The 16,113-nt window shown below is 46.4% G+C and overlaps 1 protein-coding gene across 1 annotated transcript in view; it reads left to right on the top strand.

Annotated features, from left to right (window-relative positions):
- Positions 1-16,113, top strand: part of ASB4 (ankyrin repeat and SOCS box containing 4) — a 52,012-nt gene that overhangs the window by 23,484 nt on the left and 12,415 nt on the right. The window lies entirely within an intron of this gene.

Genomic DNA, 16,113 nt, shown 5'->3' with positions numbered 1-16,113 from the left:
TGTGTTAGTCTGCAGAGAAAACCCAACAAAATCCATGGTCAAATAATTAGCAGTTGTACTGGAGCTTATCAGAGGCATTGGATGTAAGACTGATAGACCAGAATCAGTTGTATTTCTACAAACCAGAAACAAGCAGCCAGGAATTGTAATGTGAAAAGTGACATAATTATATTACGAAAAGTTTAAGGAGCCTTGAAAATGCCAACAAAAGAGGTGGAAGAAATCCAAAAACTGTTAGGAAGACATTAAGAGGATGTCATAGTCAAGGTCTATGATGAAAAATGTAGTATCTGATCATTCCCTCCTTACAATTATTTTTACTAAACAGTTTTATATTTAGCTCCACATTTGTGCATAAAAATGGAAAAGAATCAGTAGCAAGATTAGCAATTTTTGGCTGGCTCCGCGGCTCACTAAGCTAATCCTCTGCCTGCGGTGCTGGCACCCTGGGTTCTAGTCCCGGTTGGGGCGCCGGTTCTGTCCTGGTTGCTCCTCTTCCAGTGCAGCTCTCTGCTGTGGCTTGGGAAGGCAGTGGAGGATGGCCCAAGTGGGCCCTGCACCCACATGGGAGACCAGGAGGAAGCACCTGGCTCCTGGCTTCGGATCGGCGGCCATTTAGGGGGTGAACCAATGGAAGGAAGACCTTTCTCTCTGTCTCTCTACCTCTGCCTGTCCAAAAAAAAAAAAAAAAAGATTAGCAATTTTATAATAATCTGTTGATTTACTGCAACGGAAAACAAGGACGTGGCTGCTTTTCCTCCAGTCTTGCTCCTCCACTCCTTTCGCAGAAGCACAGTAAGTTCCATGTTATCACCATGAGGCCGCTGAGTGCTGGGGAGCGTCTCCTTCTTTTCACGGCGCTCCAGTCAGGCCGATCAGGTGCAGCTTTCTGTGTATCTGGCATCTGGGATTCCCCATTCCCCATCAGCCTGCAGTTGCCCTTCCCCGATCCATGTTGTATTTTCTGGTTCCTGGAGCCCACGCCTTCATGACTCTTGGTTTGTTTCTTGTTTGGGTGGAGCATCTTCTCCAGTCGCTTTCTGAGGAAGGGAGCACGAGACCATTCTTGCCCCCAATGTCTTTATTGTGCCCCCAACTTGGCATGAAGTTCTGGATTCATGATTATTGTGCTTTTTCTTGCTGGAAGCATTGCCCATTGCATTTTAGTTTTCAGTATACGACGGGGGAGTCAGAGCAGTTTCAACCCCTCATCCATTATATGCAACTTATTGTCTCCCTCTCTGGGGAGGTTCACATCCCCTTTTGTCTCTGGTGTTCTGAAGTCCTACAATGCTCTTCCTTGGTGGGTTTATGTTCATCCATTGTACTGGACACTTTCAACCCTCAAACGCCTGTCTATCAGTTCTGACAAGTTCCCTGAACTGTTTCCTGCGTGAATTCCTTTCTTCTGTTTTCTGTGTGCTCTCTTTCTCAAACTGCTGATATTTGGAGCTTTTACTTCTGTGCTGCTCTCTAATTGTCATCCTGTTTCAAGATTTTCTATCTTCATGCTCTACTTGCTGGTCTCTGTCTAACACACTAAATGTCTTTTACTCCTTCACTGCCTGTCTGAGAGGTCAATTAGTGAAGTCTAGGCAGGGTTTGCTCCCCTGTCAGCCTCACTGTAGGAGATTTGGCTGGACCTTTCATCTGAAGAGTCTGTATCTTTAGGTCTTTGTTGTTGTTGTTTTTTAGGACCGGTCCAATTCTCCACAGAAAAATCTCAATGGCTTCTTCCTGGAGGGTCAAGGCTGAATTGCTAGCATTGCAGGTACTGAGTTAGAGAAGAAAAAAAGGGCTGGAAATGTTAATAGAGCATGGCCACTCTCTAGAATGCTCTGCCCACTTCTTGTTGCTGACCTAACCTCTATTTCTATGTAAGATCCCGGTTCAGACTCTAGTTATGAAGATCATTCTTCCTTAATTGCCTCAAATGAATTGGGTCCCAATGTTGTGCTCTGTATTCTCATAGCACATTTGTGTCATGTACATCTTATTTGTTTGATTCTTTCATGAGGTCACAGACTGTTTTGCTCAGCATAGCCAAGTGCATCGTGCGTCCTAGGTATTGACTGTTGAAAAGGTAGTGAACGCTGGATGGAGAACAAGTGCTAGCCTTCGGGAGTGTGGTGGCAGCCGAGCAACTCCGTCACCACTGCTGGCAAAGCCGCACTCAGTTTGTGTCCTGCACACTCATTTCTTCATTCCTGTGTGAGGAGAGTATGTCAGGAAGGAAGGAGAAGTCAGAAGTGTTAAGAGAAGGGATCCAGTTGGGAGTTAAAATGCTTCCATTGGATCTAGTGACGTGGATGGATTGCTGCATTCAGTGGAAACATGCAGGAACCAGGTGGGGGTTGATGAATAAAAGGGAGGTTTTCTCTGAGTGTGAATGAGTTTTAGGGGTGTTTGTGAAGATGAGGCAAGAGAGGAGATGAAGAGGGAAATGGGGTTGGTTGAAAAGTTTTCCCCTTTCAGATAACATAAGCCTGAGCATTTGAAAAACTGATGGAGAAGCCCACGAAGGGGGCAGAGTTGAGCACAGAGAGGACGTGTAAGCACTCAGAGAAGCTCAGGAGCTGAGAACCTGCAGAGTGGTTGATTGTATGGAGCAGATCTGTTCTAGCACAGCCAGAGGCCAAAAAGGAGAGAATGGGGCTGGAAGTGTGCAGGACGTTTCTACTTGATGGGTATTTTCTTTGAGAACTAAGAAGGAAGGAGATTTGAGAGTAAGAGAGAGAGGGTTAAAGATTTGAGGAAGGAAAGAGTCTGAAGTTATGAGTGTTTCTGTCTGACTTTATGATGGTCCCAGTCTGGGCTAAAGAGATGCCACCCCTGAAGCATGGTTTCTGCCACACTGCTCTTGGGTTGGCTGCAGTTGAGTTTACTTGGGATTAGGGTCACTCAAGGCACCAGATAGGCTCTGGGAAGATGCCGGGGGAATTTAAGGTTTTGGCAAAAAGTTATTGAAAGGATCAATGATGCTATTAAGCTGGACAGGGAGAGAGGAGACTAAAGGACATCAAATGGACAGATAATAGAGAGAGGAGTCTAAGAGATTCCACACATGGTCAGAGGAGATGCTGACCAGGCAGGATACATATGTGGCCAGACGCAAAATATGATCATAGGACCGGACGCATGGATCAGTGACGTCAGGAGTCTGATCAATTGCAGGGGATGACTTGGTCCGGGTAGGACTGCGAGTGAAGTCTCTGAATAGAAACTGAGGTGGGGTGGGTGTTTGGCACAGCTGTTAAGTTGCTGCCTGGGATGCCCATCCAGTATCAGAGTGCTTAGTTCCAGTCCATCCAGCTTCCTGGGAGGGACAGGTGATGGCTCAAGTACTTGGCTCCCTACCATGCATATGGGAGACTTTGATAAAGTTCCGAGTTCCTGACTTTGACTTGATCCATCCTATGGCTGTTGCAGGCATTCTTTCTCTGTCTTTCTGCCTTTCAGATAAAACAGAAATAAAGACATAAATCAAGAAAAAGTTTAAAATAAACCAAATGGAGAGGGTCAATTGCTGAAGACACCCAGAATGGCCAGAATTGGTCTGCAGAGGAAAAACAGAAGTCAGGTGCCCACATCTTCAGAAGCTCACGGGGGGATCAATAAGTTCAGGAAGGGGGTTGGGGTGTAGATGCAAAAGCAGAGCCCTAAAGATGCAAGGATATTCTTTTTATTTATTTTTTTCCAAGAGAATTTGGGAGTAACTGGAGGCAGCAATAGGGAGTCAGCTATATGAAAAAGAGCACCCCGCTCTATAGTAGGGGCCAGAGTGAAGCATCCCACATCCGTTGTTTGAGCTTGGAGCAGAGCAAAGCTAGTTTGGTTGCCATGGAGACCAGCGCCCGTGTCTCCAGGCTCATTAATGCTGTGTTCCAAACTAAGCACTTAGCAAGGGCTTCTGAATAAATGCAGCCAGGCTCCGCTCGCTGAAAAGGGCACATTCACGTGAAGCAGGGGAAAAAGGTTTTCAATTTCATTCATTAAATTTGAGTAAATAATTTAATATCTTTGTGCGTCAGTCCTGCTAGCTAATGAATACAGATAAATGCTTCACAGAAAATCGAGCTTCATAAAGGTAACAGCATCGATGCCACATAGAAGGCAAATTGATGTTGCCAGTAGACATGCATATGAAGGGGGAAATGGAAAGGAAAGTAACTTATATTAAGTGCCTACGATGTGGCTATGTCAGGTGCTTTAGACCAAAACGTCTTATTTAATCCTCACAGCAGTCGTACGCGGTTCTTGTCATTCTCCTCATTTTATAGATGAAGAATCAAAAACAGAGAAATTAAATAAGGCCTCGGTTCACAAAGCGTGTTGAGCTCAGGCAGGACCAGTTCTGTCTGGTTTGTGTTCAGGACGATCCCATTCTTGCTGGAAATCTTATAGTGCTTACCACTCGGGGACATTTAACTTGTTCAAAAATTAGGAGGAAAGTTTGTGTTACGGAGACACCATGTAGAAGAGAAACTTTGATGCTATAGCAAAATTCCATTAGCTTGAAAAAATTTCACTGCAAGATGTGTTTAAAGGCTTTTCTTAAATATATAAATATGTGTATACATATATAAATATGTGTATACAATACATACATACATATACATACATACATATACATACATACATACATATATACATATATATGTATATATGAGCAGGCAGCCAGATATAATTGTGTGTGTGTTTAATTAAAAGACACAAAAATCTCTGGATGCCTCTTCTAAAATGAGCCCCCCTAAGGCCAATGTTTCTCCTCACTTGGCGATTTTCTAACAGGAAGAAGGTCCAGAGTTGCAGTGCAGACCCTCAACTTAGAGGCTGATTCTTTCCCCCTCAGTTGAATGCCTTTATTGGAGTCTTTGGGTTTTGCTCCAACTAGGGTGGAGATGTGTGATTGACAAGGGTGGAGATGTGTGATTGACAAGGGTAGAGATATGTGATTGAATAGGACACATTAAAAATCCATTAATTCATTTCCCTTAAAATTGAAGTTTTAATTAAAGGCCACACTTTGATCAATTTCTCATTTCTGTCTCCAGCAATGCGATACAGCAAGGTTTAAAATAATAGCAATAACTGGGTGCACGTTTAACATCCCTGTCGCCATGCTGTTGGCAATGATTTTTCAGTCCAAACACTAATCGTTTGGGCTTCACTTAGGAGACTACCCCTGGTCTGTTTCCTCATGGGGGAGCCGTCTGTTGCTGCCCACACTGTTCCCAAGTGCGTGTTCACCGGGCAGTGGCAAGCACAGCCTTATCCTGCGCTGGTACCATAGCAGGTGCCTGGGTCTGGGTCCTGGCTCTGCTCCCACTTTCAGCTTCCTGCTAACGCACACTCTCATAGACAGCAGGTGATGGCTCAGGTGGCTGAGTCCCTGCCATGCACGAGACCTGTGTTGAGTTCCTGGTTTCCCAACCTTGGTTTAGACTCAGCTGAGTCCATGCCCCTGCCATTGTGGGCATTTAGGGAGTGAACCAGTGGATGCCAACTCTGCCTATCTCTGTCTCTGCCTTTCAAGTTAATAAAACAAGTTTTTAAAAATCTTAAAAAGCCACACATGACTGTGATGGTATCCTTGCTTTATGACTGGACGTGTTCGAAACTGCAGACTAGAGGATGACACTTCCTTGGTTCTATACCATTTTATTTTATTTTATTTTTATAATTTATGTTATTTTTCTATCAGCACTTCTCTAGTTTGTTTCTTACTGAGGGGAGAGTGGATCTGATTATGCCCTGAACGTTTGAAGCACCATTTAACGAAAGATACCAGATTCATAAACAGGAAGGCAAGTGTTTTCTTTGTGATCTCTGTCAAGTAATAACGTATGGAAGATCATCTAAACGAGTCTAGCACAGGACTCCAGGGCCCAGGTTTGGAGGGAAGATGGCTACATCAGACAACAGCCCGAGGTTCCAATCTCAGCTTTCCATTAAGTTCCCCAGAAAACACAAAAATAGGGAAAATGGCAAAAGCATCAGACTGAGAAGCACGTGTCAGCTTCCTGAAGCTTTCTACACAGGAGAAGCCCAGCGGAAGAGGCTGGCCCTGTGAGGTGGCTGTGACGTCCTGGGTGGGATGCCCACAGCCCGCATCAGACTGCCTGGGCTGGGTGCTGCCTGCACTTCTGACCCGGCTTCCTGCGAGGCAGCACCCCAGGGCCCAAGCCCTTGGGATCCTGACACCACATGGGAGACCCATCCTTTAGTTTGGCTGAGCCACAGCTGTTGTGGACATTTAGAGAGTGATCCAGCAAATGGACCATCTCTCTCAGTCACTCTGCCTTTCAAATCGATTGATAGATGATAAAGTACTTAAAAAAACAAAGCCAATGGGAACAGAGTAAGGCTAGAGAGCTCTCTCTAAAGGGACAAGATGTTTCCCCGTCATTCAGAGGAGATGACAGCCACGGGGTTGGGGTGGGGGCTGGCTTATGCTGGGGATCCCCCTTTAGGAAGTCCATGGGGAGCAAATGGCTCAGGCACAGCTCCCCTGGCATCTGTCTGCCACGGCTGCAGAAGGCGCAGTAAGAGAGCTACCCTAACAAAGGGACTTGGTGGTACAGGCCAGAAGTAAGTTCTCTTCCTGCAGGTTCAGCTGAATGAGAGGGCATTAGAGTCCCAGGGAGAGGTCAGCTTGCACTGGAAATCATAAGCGAATATAGCATCTCTATTGCTCGCCTGGCCCTTTACGCGTGCTCTCATTCATCCTTACACCTATCCTGCGACGTTACTAAGTTCGTCTCCACGTGCGGATAAAACACCGCGCCTTAGACTAGTTGTTTCACGGCCAACCCAGGTGTTAACGGCAGCTTGACCTCAAGGCCGAGTACTTAATTTGTCCACTAGGTGGCGCTGCCTCCTTGTGCTACAGTCCTGCAGGGTCTCCTAAGTCAGTCTCAAGACCAGGCTGGTATTTTTCTGTTGCCTTGTTCTATTCGGCGGGCTGCATGTGTAGGTCGGCGAAGCTGCCCACTCCTCAGCGCTTCCAGAACTGTGTGTCACAGCCCCCGACGAAGGGAAAACGGGTTGTTGTGATCGGTGACACTTACTCCTCCCTGCCACAGCCAGGTAGGACAGGGGTGGGATTCCCTCAAGGGCTGGCCATGAAAAGACAAACTCCAGCGCGGTGCCTGAGCGTGGACTGCCTGGCTTCAGATTTCGCCTCTCTCATTCACCAGCAGTGTCAGTGAGGGCCAGTGTGGCTTCTTTCAATCCCAGGCCGATCTTCTAAATGGGGATAAAGGATAATAATCAGAGCTGACACTGGGTGGCTCCAACAAGGGCTCATGGGTCATGTGTGGCTCTCCCCTCCACACCTGCACCTGGGTAGGCATCTTCATATTGTTCAGACAAGAGTTTCCTGAAGTCTACTGTGTTCAACAGCGATTCTGGGACTGTTATGTGTTCCAGTAAGAGAGCTTCTTGGTCAAATGACTGTGGGTAAACTCGTGTTAAATTAGACTCACATTGAATTAGAGCTCCTCGCCATGGGACCTCTCAGAACCTTTCCTTTGCTAGCATCAATTTCAGGTGTTCGGGGCACACTGAATGCACACGTGTATTTAACCACGGGACTTTGGTTTTTGATGCATCCTCTGGTGCCCATCTGCTGGAGAGCAGACGTTGGGAAATGCTGGCTTACAGGAGGGAAGGAGACTTCTAGCTTGAAGGAAGATGCACCCTGGAGCCACAAGAACCGCCCTTGACCTGTGGACCTCGGCCTTCTCTCCAGTTCCCATCCAAGGAGTTGAACCACTGTGGTCGGCAGAATACAGCCCTCCAAAGAGGCCCCTGTCCTCGTCCCTGGACCTCTGAATGTGGTACCTTTCATGAAAGGGGCCTTGCAAACGTGATGGAGCTAAGATCCCTCTCCCTAAGATTACCTTGAATTACCAGAGTGGCCCAGTCTCTTAAGCATCAGAGGACCGATTGTGGCTGTCGGCATGGGGAGTGGGACTAGGCAGGAAGGTCAGAGTGCACTCTCCATTCCCCACAGCTGGCCTCGACCACAGAGGAAGGAGGCCATGGGCGGAGGAATGTGGGCCGTACTGCAAGGTGCAAAAGGCAAGGCAACACGTTCTCCTGGAGAGGTTTCAGAAGGAAGGCATCCCCACCGGCCCGCATCTCAGCCCACGGCGTTGGTTGTCAGGGTATGTGTGTCTGTGGCTGTGTTTGAGTCTACGGAGAGAGAGAGAGATTAAGGACTTGTTTTATGCACGAAGGAGGTGGAAGTCCAAAATCCAGCTCACAGCGTGTGACTTGTTGGGAGGTAGAGGAAGCACTGGTCTTAGATGATTTGTCAACCCCTGTCCGACGCATCTCAAAGGAGTTCACCTTGGAGTTTATGGAAAATACTCTGGCCCTGACAACGCAGGGGGAGTTGATTCTGAAAGTACCTTTCTCTAAGAAACAAACAACAACTTGGAACACCTCTGCTTAATTCCGTTCCAAGTTTGAAGAGAACTGGACCCCTGCAGACCTCAGGAGGTAACAGGCGAGAGGAAGGCAGGAGGGCAAAGGTAGTGGGGGTGGGGGGACGATAACCTCTCCCTCACTCACCCCACTGGCTTCTCTACAACGTCCTGCAGCCACACCTCTGGTTTCCCACACATGGGCACCCTGGGTCCAGCAGCCGTCCTCCTTCTCACTAGGTAAGAGCAGGAAGTCTTCTCTCCAAGGTCCTGGCCAGAATCGAGGACCCAGGGGTCTTTCTCCCTTCCTAACACAAATCACAGTGGAGACTGAACCTCAGCCCCAGCAGTGGTGCCTTCTGCTGGCCACTGGCTACAGGAAGAGCCCAGGAGCTCCCCGTGCACTGCGGGGCCCCTCCGTCACGGTCAAGGGTGACGGCTGCTCCAGAGCTGGGCTTTGTCACCGCTGCTTTGGTTGCTGCTTCTGCCACTGAAGAAAGGAGGCCCCTTGTTGCTTGGGTCATTCCTTCTCGGGCTGTTGGCTCCTGCGAAGGGAATGCCCGACTCGTACGTCTTCTCCACCCTGCGTCCTACCTGCTCGCAGCCTGGACCATCCACTTCTGCCCCTGGGGCTGCTCCAAGCCTTCTCTGGCTTTGAGTCCAAGAATAAACAACACTTTGTCCCCCTAGAAAGAAGAAAAAGTTCTTACTCACTTTCTCCAAATCCATAGTCCCTTTTCTTTTCTTTTTTTTTTTCTTTTTATTAAACTTCCCCAGGGTTGATCTTCTTTCCAGTTGAATGACAATCACAGCGTTCATTTCCTTCGCTGAAAAAAACCATCCCAGCCGGGAGATAGGCCTGACTTTAGGAGCCCAACAAGATTAGTGCAAAATACTGTCACCACGCTCCGTTTCCACAGTCTGAGCGATTCTGTCTTATCTGCGGTTACTTCGCGAAATTCTGATCAGGGGGCTTGTGGAATTAAAAAGATAAAAAATAAAATAAGTCGAAGGTGACTATGCGTCCTGCTTGCTCTGCAGCGGCCTGTCTGGAATGATCTCCATTCTTTAAGGTTGAGCAAATGAAGAATAAACAACATGATGAATAAACATGGGCTCTCGGAGACAAGCTGCCTCCCGTGGGATGAGAAAGCAATATTCCGGGCAGTTGGGAGATAAGCTTCGTTATGAAAAAGATTGGCTTCAGGAGACAGAAGGCAAGAGTTTGTGCTATTTGCTTCCTGTTTTTGATATGGTTAACACACACACACACACACACACACAGGTAGCTGTTGAAGAAGAAACTATGAGAACAGAGCAAGTGTAAAATGGTTTGTTACTAAGCATAATCCATAAGCTGTACTTTGGAAATTTATATTCATTAAATAAAAAAAAAGAAGTGTGTGTATAGGGCCAAGCTGGTTCTGGCCTCCTTCACCTGCCTTTCTTCTGTCTTGTTAGCCGGATCTGTTGTTCTTTCCTGTGTTTCGATGTTGGCAGATCCCCCGGGCTCAGCTGCAGGTGTCCTTTCCCCACCTGAACTCCAACCTGTCTGATCCCATTTATCCATGGCTTCTAAGGCAGCCATGCTCTGTGTAAGGGCTGTTCTGTCAACGACAGACCACATATTACCACAGTGGTCTCAAACGACTTGCAGAGCTAACGTAATTCCTGTTGCCTAATATTTTCTTGTACCTTTTCTATGCTTAGGTGTGTTTGGATATACCCTTAGCTTGGGGTTATACTTGACTGTGGTGTTCAGTGCAGTAGCATGCTGTACAGGTTTGCAGTGTAGAGGCAATAGGCTATCCCACAAAGCCTGTGTGTAGTAGGTCAGTCATAGTTTGTGTACGTGCACTCTGTGATGTGCACACAGTGACACACTCACCTCACAGCCATTTCTCAGCATGGGTATCTGGTGTTAAGCAATGCGTGACTGTGAAGTCAGTGACATTAGCTGTCCTGTTCACTAACTAGTCCCAGAGCCTAGGACAGTGGATGGCACAGAGTGGGGCTCTATCAATACTCATTCTGGGTCCGTCACCATAACCAATGTCAAAGTGTTTCCTCACCCAACAGGAACTCTGCACTGCACCATCAGCAAGCAGCCCTCCCACCCTCCAGTCCCTGCTCCCAACAACGGCCAATCTGCCTCTGGCTCGGGGGACTTGCTCATCCTGGATTTCGCATATACATGGAATCTGATACTAAGTGGTCTTCCATGTTGGGCTTCTTTCACTTGGCATAGTGTCTCTAACGCCTCTTGAAACAATGAAATCAAATATATCAGTCCCTCCTTCTTTTTTATTAATGAATGACATCCCCTTGCATGGAGAGACCACATTTTATTCATCCTCTCATCAGTTGATGGACATTTGGGTTAAAAAAAAAAAAAACCTTAATGGCTAAGTTTACTTGGTGCAGTAAAGATTAAATTTTCAATTTTAACATTGCTGTTACATCTGAAATAAACTTATGTGATGATAAAAAAAGCTGTGAACATTTATGTACCTGCTTTTGTGTGGACCTATTTCTCTAGATGGGAATACTAAGAACGCTGGAATTGTGGGATCCTATGGTAACACTGTGTTTGACTTTTTAAAGACTCACATACTGTTTTCCAGGGTGCTGGTTTTGCTTTACACTTCCATGATTAGTGTACATCCTTGCCAATGGTGATTATTATCTTTTCCTTTTTTATCATAGCTATCCTAGTGGATATGAAGCTATGGCTTTGATTTGTATTTTAATGGTGGGTAAGGAAGGGCATTAAGTAATTTTAGTGTATCAATGACCATTTGTATTTTTTTTTTTTTGGCGGACATATCTGGTCAAATACTTTTCCTGTTTTTTTTTTTTTTAACTGTTTTTTAAAAGGCAATGGGACAGAAAGAGAAAGAGCATCTGATAGTTCACACATGAACTCATATAGGTGGCAGGGACCCAGCACGTTAGTCATCACCTGCTGCCTCCCTGAAGTATATTAGCAGGAAGCTAAAGGTAGACACTGAATCAGTCAGCGTGTTTTATTTGCTTGTGTCACTGTAGCCCATAGTAACTCAACTCAACTCAACTCTAGTGGAAATAACTCGTGTTCACCAATATTTGGTCTTTCCCCTGCAGGCTCACAGGAGACCACACTTGCTGGTCTCACTGTGTTCAGCAGGCTTATGCCTCTTCTACTAATGCCATGTGAACAAAAGAAGTCAGACTCACTGCTGGACTCGGGCAGTGAGAAGGAATGTTAGGTTTTGAAGTCTGTTTTTTCCCATGTATTGGGATAGTGAGGGAAAGTTCAGGTGGAGGTGGTAAAGCAGTAAGAACAAGGCGGTGTGGATTCCTGAGAGCTCAACTCAGGACTTTGGCTCTGGATTGCCCCTGGAGCCATAAAGCGTCAGAGTGGGTGAGATTGAGAAATAAGTGTTTGTGGCTTTAAGGCACTGAGATTTGAGTGTCATCACAAGAGCCTAACGTGTTTGATCTTAAATTTAAGCCGTGGGAAACATTGGAACATACTGGCAATCAAGGTAGAGTCGAATGACCTGGTCAAAGGTAAGACAGAGAGGCAGCTGGGCAGGTCCAGCAGGGTGGAGACAGGGAATCCGCTGCAGGACAGTCCAGTGAACATTTTGGTAATGATGGTACGATCTGCCCAGAAAGGTTAGGAATTGTGAGTGTGAACATATGAGATAGGTCATCCACTAAAGCTTTGAAAGATGACATCAGGACAGAGGTAAATGAAACACAAAGTCACATGCAAATGTGTTCAGTGAAATGAGAGAGTCATGGGAGTTTGTGACATTATAGATAAGAAGGATTAAAGAGTAATCAGCCGGCGCCGAAGCTCAACAGGCTAATCCTCTGCCTAGCGGCGCCGGCACCCCGGGTTCTAGTCCCGGTTGGGGCACCGGATTCTGTTCCGGTTGCCCCTCTTCCAGGCCAGCTCTCTGCTGTGGCCTGGGAGTGCAGTGGAGGATGGCCCGAGTGCTTGGGCTCTGCACCCGCATGGGAGACCAGGAGAAGCACCTGGCTCCTGGCTTCGGATCAGCACGGTGCGCCAGCCGCGGCGGCCATTGGAGGGTGAACCAACGGCAAAAAGGAAGACCTTTCTCTCTGTCTCTCTCTCTCACTGTCCACTCTGCCTGTCAAAAAGAAAAAAAAAGTAATCTACTGGGTGACATAAACCATAAATGCTGGCATCCTGCACGGGTGCCAGTCCGAGTCCCAGCTACCCCACTTTTTTTTTTTTTTTTTTTTTTTTTTTGACAGGCAGAGTGGATAGTGAGAGAGAGAGAGACAGAGAGAAAGGTCTTTATTTTTGCCGTTGGTTCACCCTCCAGTGGCTGCTGCGGCCGGCGCATCTCGCTGATCCGAAGCCAGGAGCCAGGTGCTTCTCCTGGTCTCCCATGCGGGTGCAGGGCCCAAGGACTTGGGCCATCCTGCACTGCACCCCTGAGCCACAGCAGAGAGCTGGCCTGGAAGAGGAACAACCAGGACAGAATCCAGCGCCCCAACCTGGACTAGAACCTGGTGTACTGGCGCCGCTAGGCGGAAGATTAGCCTGTTAAGCCACGGCGCCGGCCCGCTACCCCACTTTCAATCCAGCTCCCTGCTAATGGCCTGGGAAAGCAGCAGAGAATGGCCCAAGTGCTTGGGCCTCTGCTATCCATGTGGGAGACCCGGGAAGAAGCTCTTGTTTCCTAGTTTCGGGCCCAGCCCAGCCCCAGCTGCTGGGACCATCTGGGGAGTGAACCCAACTAATGAAAGACCTCTCTCTCTCTCTCCCTCTCTCTCTTCCTTTCTCTCCCTTTCTCTCTCCCTCTCTCACTGTAACTGCATTTCAAATAAATAGATAAATCTTTTCTAAAGAGGTAATTGTTCTTATTGATCTGAATGAAGTTCTCAACTCCAGACCCTAGCACACGTGAGTGTTACAGAAATGGGAACTTAGGGGAAATGCTATTTCATCCAAGATTTCATTTAAGAGAAGACTGTGGAAGATAGAAGAAAATATATTTGCCTTAGATTGCAGGCTGAAAGGGCAAAATTGAAACTAGAACAAAGCAGCCAACTGAAAATATGCTTTTGCGACAGTTAATAACAAACTTGACACTGTACCACATCACATCCTTGACCAAGAAGCAGGCTGGGAAAACACTTCCAGAACACCCAGAAAATATCCTGAATAGGAAAAGAGAGATCTAGCCTTTGAATAATAGATGTGTCTCAGGAATCCTTACTGTTGAATAATAAGTGAGATAATATCAGTAAAACTTTTGGAGAATGCTCAAAAACAGCTGGAGGAACCAAGCTTGCTAACACCTTAACTTCAGACCCCTTTTCTCCAAAGTTGTGGAAGAGTAGGTTTCTGTTATTTAAACCCGCCCAGTGTGTGATGCTTTATAGTGGGAGCTCTCAGAAACTTTATATTTTAGCACTAAAATATTTTTTAAATATTTTATTTTATTTATTTGAAAGACAGAGTTACAGAGTGAGACAGAGAGACTGAGAGAGAATGAGAGAGAGAGAGAGAGAGAGAGAGAGAGAGAGAGAGAGGTCTTCATATGCTGCTTCACTCCCCAAGTGGCTGTAATGGCCGGAGCTGCACCTATCTGAAGCCAGGAGATGGTGCTTCTTCCAGGTCTCCCACATGGGTGCAGGGGCCCAAGCACTTGGGCCATCTTCTACTGCTTTCCCAGGCCATAGCAGAGAGTTGGATTGTAAGTGGAGCTGCTGGGACTCAAACCAGTGCTCATATGGAAAACCAGAAGGCAGCTTTACCCACTATGCCACAGCACCAGTCCCAACACTAAAATATTTGTAAGCTTTTAAATTATTTTAATTATTTGAAAGGCAGACAGAGAGAGAGAGAGACAGACAGACAGACAGACAACTCCCCCCCCCCCCCCCCACACACACAGAGTTTCCATTCATTAGTTCACTCTCCAAATGCTTGCAATAGCTGGGATTGGGTCAGGCCAAAGCCAAGATGCTGGAACTCAATCCAGGCCTCCTATATGGGTACTTGAGCCATCACGTCTGCCTCCCAGGATACACATTAGTGGGAACCTGGATCAGAATCAGAACCAGAACTCATGTCCACCTCTAAAAAATATTTTTAAATTATTGAGAATTTATATTTGTGGTCTCTAATTTCTTGAATAAATCACAAAGTCTAAAATTAGTAGTCACATTTTCCTATTTAGTTGATTCCTTGGAAAAGTCATTCTCGAAGACAGGCCTCAAGTGTAAACAGAGACGGGAACTCTGCAGGCTGTGTACTTGCAGGAGAGGTGCAGGGGGACAGTCAGCCTCCAAGTCTATTGGAAAGTCGATGGGGGGTTGTTCCCAGTTCACCTGTAAAGGTTCACTCGGACGCTTTGCTTCTGTCCTGACTGGACCCGCGCCAGTGCTGGAGCTGCCTCGCAGGTGGCCTCTGGGAAGATGCTCTTACCTGCCCCGTGTCATCCCAGAGCAGAGCCAGCCTGAAGGAGACCTCTCCAGGGCTTCTCGGGGCAGAAGAGTGATGATCTTTGGTTTTCATTCTGCTGTCTGCAATTGTGGAGTGCAGAGAGGCTCGGGGTTTAAACAGCAGTGTATTTTAGACACCTCACCGGGGGCTAGCGTCCCACTGGATGCTGGCTTCTTACACCAGCGCTGCCTTTCCCAGCTGTTCCCCATTGGGTCAGAGCATGCCATCAATCAAGGCATGAATAAGTAACACACTGAGGACACATTTGAGACTGAACAACATGCAATGTTCTTCCTCTGGTGGGTTCTAGATTTCCTAGCTAAAAGACAGTCAGATACAGAAAAGCTTTCCTCTAGAAAAGGACCAAGGAGGTGATAAGGGGTTTGGAAGCCAAGCTGTCTGCTCTCAGATCAGAGTTCTTCTGATTGCTAGTGGGGCGTGCTTCGGGGGAAATTATTAACCTCCCTAAGTACAAATTTCTTCATCTGTAAAATTAGGATAAAAACTGCTCCTATTGCAAAAGATTGCTGTGAAAATTCCATGAGGCAATATATTAAAAGCATTTAGCTCAGAGTGTTGCATGTGGTTAAGTGCTTAATAAATATTACTTTCTGGAATTATAATAATAACAATAATAAAAGTCTCTTCAGATTTATACTTAAAGCAGCTATAAAAGTTTCCAGTGGAACTGATTATAGTGTTGGCCCCCATAGGGGTCATTCAGTTCACCCCATTAAATTAGGCAGAAAAGGAAAATTTCAGGTTTTCAAACTGACCATTCTAGTACTTAACATTCTCTATAAGAAAAAAAAATGTATTTCAGTTTCCTGGTGTGTTAAATAAGTGGGTTGAATTTGGTAATTTCTAAGGAGCTTTCCAGCACAAAACAATTCATATTTCGATTATCCTTTGTCAATCATAAATCAAATGTGTTATGGTCTCTGAATCGTTTTCTTTCTTTCAGTTAACATTTCTGTTATACTGGCTTATACTTCTTTCAGTATAAAATATGATCTTTAGGCTAAACTTTGGAGTAAACTTTGTTTGTCTGCGTTTGTTTCCCGTTGTATTGGAAGGAAGCCTCACCGATGCCGATGGCTCTAATGCTATAACTTCAGTCAAAGAGCAGGGCAGTTTCCCACACTAAGGCTTGCATCAGGCTTTTAGGTTTCCCTGCTTCGCAGCAGGAGAAAAACAGTCACAATGATT

Source organism: Lepus europaeus, chromosome 20, assembly GCF_033115175.1.
Source record: "Lepus europaeus isolate LE1 chromosome 20, mLepTim1.pri, whole genome shotgun sequence".
Taxonomy (NCBI): Eukaryota; Metazoa; Chordata; class Mammalia; order Lagomorpha; family Leporidae; genus Lepus; species Lepus europaeus.
The sequence above is the reverse complement of the archived record's forward strand: the minus strand, read 5'-3'. Positions and strand labels throughout refer to the sequence as shown.